This window comes from Amblyomma maculatum, chromosome 1 (genome assembly GCF_055883805.1).
Source record: "Amblyomma maculatum isolate TAMU_Amacu chromosome 1, ASM5588380v1, whole genome shotgun sequence".
Taxonomy (NCBI): Eukaryota; Metazoa; Arthropoda; class Arachnida; order Ixodida; family Ixodidae; genus Amblyomma; species Amblyomma maculatum.
In genome coordinates this window covers 114,131,980-114,137,979 of record NC_139344.1, presented here as the reverse complement: position 1 = coordinate 114,137,979, position 6,000 = coordinate 114,131,980, and positions in this window count along the sequence as shown.

The following is a 6,000-nucleotide window of genomic DNA, read 5'->3' as shown; positions in this document are numbered from 1 at the left end:
AACGCGCTGCAATCCCAGTAGCGGGTGCAGGGGTGCAGCTTGACAACAAATAGCAGACGCACAGAGCATCAAAAACGCATTCACCTGGCGGTCGATTACGCGCAGTGACAAAAAAGAAGAGCAAAGTAAAGCATAAGATCAGACTTCGTATCCTAACTGTTTATTTCCTTCATTGTTGCACTACACTTCCCAACCACTTGCCACTGATTTTTTTCACACGTTAATGGCAAGTGAATGGCTCGAAGTTAGGGCTGTGGCGGTCGCGTCGTTGTTTCGTTTTCCTCATTTCTGGCCATTTTTCCTTTTTTTCTTCACAAAATACTATTATTTTCATTCACGGAAGCACGTCACTGCTCCACTGCTCGACAACAACTGCTTGAGCACTTGACAAATACGTTAACTGGGAAATGAGGAAGAATTTTGTGTGCGGGCTCCACGGACCTTGGGCTCCATATATAACCGACATAATACTTTACACATCGTAAGGCTTTGAAATTAAAAAAATATACATATATTCGCTGATCAGAAGAGGAGGTGCAGCGCGATTTGCTTAGCTGCAGCTAGCCATCATCAGTGCATGGCCCTACAAAAGCGAAATTCAATTCGGCTTGATGGACATGCTCCGGCGCGCGCCTTACCTAACATATAATAGCTGCATTTGCTCCACATGCCGCTTGTTGATGTAGCACTTTTCAGGCTGGGACAGTCGGATGCAGTCGGCTCAAAGAGACGTACAGTCATTGAAAGAACAAACTTTTTGCACAAAATGGCAAACATTCTCGGTATTTCTCTATTGATGACGACCTATGGATATTATTATATGGATCCAAAGGAAACCTCTTTAAAAAACTAAATAATCTGGGGTGGAATAATATAAAGACCCGATAACTGTTCCATTCAATCGCCTTCTCTGCCGGTTAAAATTTGAATATGTACATAACTCGCATATTGCAGGACTTCACAGGACATCACAAGTTCATGTGGTCGTCACTGTATACGCAATTTTGACCTCATCGCCGAGGGCGTGGAATAGATTTTGGAATCTCTATATTATTCCATCCCTATTCTTGGCAAACGAAATTATAAAGTAATCAATAAATGAATGTTGTATGCGCTCATGTATGTTGAATGCTGTATGTGCTCATAAACTTGAGCGCATACAGCATAAGGTCGTTAGGTTATATTTAATTCATATGGCCGTGCGTCTGTCAGCGAGCTTGTGAAGCGTAGTGGATTACCTTCTGTGACTGAGCGCAATCGTATCTGCCGATTAAAGTTTCTTTTCCAGCTCGTAAAAGGTCATTATAATATTAACACTTCCAATTATATTACTTACTCTTGAGGTTACTACGAGACAAAGGCATGCACTAACAATAACCCCTGTGAACGCGCGAAATAACTGTTTTAAATATGGCTGTGGCTAAAGGTACGTCCGACGGACCCGATCAATGGTCTTAAAGGTACGTCCGACGGACCCGGTGCGTTTTTCTTCGGGATCCGTCCGACGGATCCGGGAAATATTTTTCAGAGGTACGGCGGACGGACCCGATCGGTAGGGATCTTCCGACGGACCCAACGCATTTTTCTCCGATATGGGCCTTGGGATCCGTCGGGAAAGCCGGACGGATCCGAGATCCCCAGATGTGGTTGTAGCAACAACATGGTAGCCATATGTAGCCAAATCGGAGTTGGTATGAGGTGTGTATCCCTAGCAAAAAAGACCAATAGGGTGCGTTATTGGTTTTATAAGAATCGGTATTGGTTCTGTAGGTATTCTATGTGTTTTATCTGCATTTCTATGAGACTTATTCAGAAACTCATAAATCTTATAGACTGGTACATATTTGTCCTATAGGCAATAGTATTGGTTTCATAGGTTTATCGGTGGGTTGTATAAGAAAAGTATCAGACCAGTGCAGAAGCCCATACATCTTATAGGCTGATACATGCTTGTCTTGTAGACTACTACATATTGGTTCATGTGTCTGATACATCAGTATGCCTTTGTTTATGGGTCTTGCATGCAGGATCAGTACGTTGGAGATTTTAGGTCTTTGTCATTGTTTCCTTTTCCATCTCGGACACATCCCCAAAACTCACGCATTCATCCCGTTTATTGAGTGTTGCCGTAACGTACAATATTAGCCGCAATAACAATTGAGAACGCTGCGCGCGGTCTCAACAAACTACGTACGGTTGGAGCCGCAGGACGCGCGACGCTGTTGCTACTGGATCACTGAATAGAGATGGGAAAGCACGCGGATATAGCACGGTTCTGTCGGGGCCCAGCTCAGTCACAATCACCTACATGTGCAGAGCAGGACGGTGAAATGGATTGAGAGGCGCGCGTCCAAGCAACTGCAACGCTGCAACCGCCGCCGAAGCGAGAGGAGTCGACAACGAGCACGCGACGAGTACGGCTTGAGCTGCCGACGCGGTAGCGCAATGCCGGCGGCGCCGCGGCGCTTCGCAGCGGAGAGGTAGGTTTTCTTTCTCTCACTCCCACTCCCGCGCAAGCGTTCCCGTGCTGGCCTCTCTCATCCTCCTTTCCACCTCTCCTCTGGGCGCGCATGCGCAGCTCCGTAGAGGCATTGGCGCTGGCGCGATCGCTGATCGGGCGGCAGTTCGGTCGGTGCCCTGTGTTTATAAGTTTTCGCCGATTTTCGGGGTGCTTCTCGAGGATATCAACGTTCCAGTGCACGTTCAGCCTTTGATCAGGTGCGTATGCATCACTTGCAACTTCGGGCTGACGTTTATACTTTGTCAGTGTATGATGTGGCTTTGCGTTGCAGAATGCCGTTGCCTGCACGCCAACAAAGGAATTTGAATCGCGCGGTGTGATATAACGCAGCGTCGAGTTTTAAAGTTGTCGGCACGATTTCTTGAAAGTATTGATGAAACTTTTTAGCTTTAATCTGTTTTCGAATATCGTGCGCACTGTGTTTAAGTGGCAGAACCTGTGGTGAGGCGCAAGGCGGAATGTTGGTTCAGCAGCTACCTCGGCGTTCAGTGATGGCGGCGCCTCTCCTAACTGCCTCCGCATGAATACGCGCGCAATCGCGGTTGCCGGTATATGTGTGGACCGATGTTTTGAAGTCATGGTGGTGTCGCGTTCTTGAAATCGCTTATTTTTCAAGCTGTAACGCAATTTTTTATTTCTTTCAGGTGCCTTAGCATTCGAGAGACTACATCCTCGGGCCGAAATCCGCAATCTTGGAATCGAGGGCTACCTGGATGCAGTCAATGTTTGGATTATGTGCCAGTATGCGTTGCCGCTGTCATTGTGGATTAAAATGTGTATACATGCACCTGCTGCGTAACTCATCCCTAGAAAATGGAACATAGCTGCCCTCTCCTTTCAGGTGTTCGGAGAGGTAAAACACCCGCAGCTACTCGATGAGACCAATATTCCATAGGGCCTACAAAACCAATAGGAAGCCTACTGGTTTTGTAGGTCTATCAGATTATTGACAGCTATGGGTGTACTAGCATTACAGACCTATCAGTTTATCAGATGCCATAGGACCGATAAAACCATAGCCTATACGACCAGTAAACAATTGACCTATAAAACCAATATCAATAATCTGATAGGCTATTAGTTTTCTATCGGATTTTTTTGCTAGGGTACGTGCGAGGTGCAAGAAGTATGTACTACATACTGCATGCGTGAAATGTGAAATTACAAAGAATAGTACAGTGGCAAGAATAGTGCCTAGAATGGGTGATATACTACGTGATGGCATGATGATAGGTTTACGTGAGTTGGACCGCGGCAGGGTGGCAAGCACGACCAGAGCGCAAGCGCATGTAATCGCGGTGTTGACGGCCAGCCCGCGGCCCGCACGCCCGCTCATTTGGTCCTCGTTATTATGTGGATTAACGTCTTCGACGGTCGTTAAGTAATTATGTAGTTTTGATTCTTCAAAGTTTCCTCACTTCCATCTGTGATGAGATGCGTCACGTAACGCATCGCTTTCTGCTCGCATTGAGGTTTGGTGCTGCAAGTTCTACGTAGTACAAGCGGCGCTGAAAAAGCTGGGCACCGCCGGCGTGTCTCTAGCCCAAGCATCGCGTCATTCGTGTTTGTTGTACAACTGGAGGTGTGGTTTGTGCTTACCGTGAGATGCTGTGATTACGGATTACGTCCTACTAGACTGCTGTGTGAGACTACGAAGAGTGCTGTGATGAATGCGCCGATGTCCGGACGGACATCAGTGTGTCCGTTTATGATCGGCGATGTTGCACGTGCATGTCAGTGTTTATTAGGTGCAGTGGTAATTTATTTACACGCGCTGTGCAACAATCAGACGAAAATAAGTCATCGACAATTTGTTAGCCTGTACTACAGAGCTCAAAACTCGGAAAATGGGAATGCACATGATGCAGTTTTCGCATGTTGGAGTGGACCGAAAAATAAGTCCCAGCCCACACCGCCGGGATGCGCATTACTACAGGTGAAATGGTTCAGGTTTCTGTAAAATAGCTGCCTGGCACAGCACCTTTCTAAATGTTCAGGCTTTGTACTATTGTTGAAGGTCACTTTATCATTAATAAAGGAACGAATATGCTTTATGTGTTAATGACTAGTGCTTTTTCAACATATTATGTTCATTTTTTTTTCGTTTTTCCTTAGTTTCCTTTGTTTTTCATGCTAGACAAACACAAATAGTACACTTTTAAACTTGTCAGTCCAAAGCTGAACATGAATATCTGCCATGCATGTGACAGCTTTAATGCTAGAAAGGTTGACGTGTATAGCATGCACGTAGACGCTGCGACATCTTAGTGGCACGTTCCGCTACTTGCCCCAAGGTCGTGATGTTTAATACCAGTGATGGCAGTCGCACTTTGGTGCAGGTGAAATGCAAATGCTTCTTGTTGGTTTGCGCTAACACATTGAACGACAGAAAAGACAAACACCACGGAGCGCGACTGGTCTTTTCTGTCGTTCAATGTGTTAGCACGGTGAAACCAACATGAATAACCAACTAGGCCCAATTCTCGCCATTTTAGCAAATGCTTCTGTTTTCTGCAAGATGTCAATGCAAAGTACAAAGCCCGGGCAGTCAAATTAGTCTGGAGCTCTCCACTACGGTATTCTTCATAGCTACATATGTCACTTTAGGATGTGAAACCCTACATGCCACAGGTAGGCTGCATTGTTTTTTAGATTTTGTAACCTCTCATCTATGTTTTGCAACATTTGGCTAATTTTAGTTCCCAAACAGTTGCTAAAGATGAAACCGAAGCAGTTCTTGGCATGGTTTGCTGCTTAGATTAATTTGCTAATTGCAGTTCTTTGAAACTTGCATCAATGCTGGACAGTTCAGATAGCAAGTAGTTGAATTACAGAAATGATGTGGATCATGCAATTCAGTTCTGACAAGTGGAAAGTAACGGTCCCCTCCTTGCATGCATAGGTGCCTTTAGACAAATACATACTCGGGTGTGTGATTGTGACGCATATCAAGGGTCAACAGAAGGCCATGTGGAGCCAGTGTGATATTCTTCATGAAGGCTAAAGTAAAATTGTACAACAGCTGCTGTACCATGCAGAAAAAAATTGATCATTTAGTGTATGATTAACTGACCATGAATAGCATCTTACTCAGAGTATGATGTGATATATATCTGGTTTAACATACCAAAATAACTACGGCTATGAGGAACACAATAGTTGAGGGCTCCGGTATAATTTCGACCATCCGGGGTCCTTTTACATGCACTGACACCTCACGGTGCATGACGGCCTATTGTTTCGCCTCTATTGAAATGCCCCTGCTGTGGCTGGAACCAAATCTGCATCTTTGGGTTCAGCAGCCAAGCACTCTAACTACTGAGCCAGCACAACGGGGCCAAGTATCAAAATTTATGCCATTACATTTCTTTCTAGCCTGTGGTTTTCTTCACAGAACTAATGTATACAAGGAAAAGTAAACAGCAAGAAAACACTAGTTTTATTGCACATTATATTCACATTTCAGCAAACATTCTCTA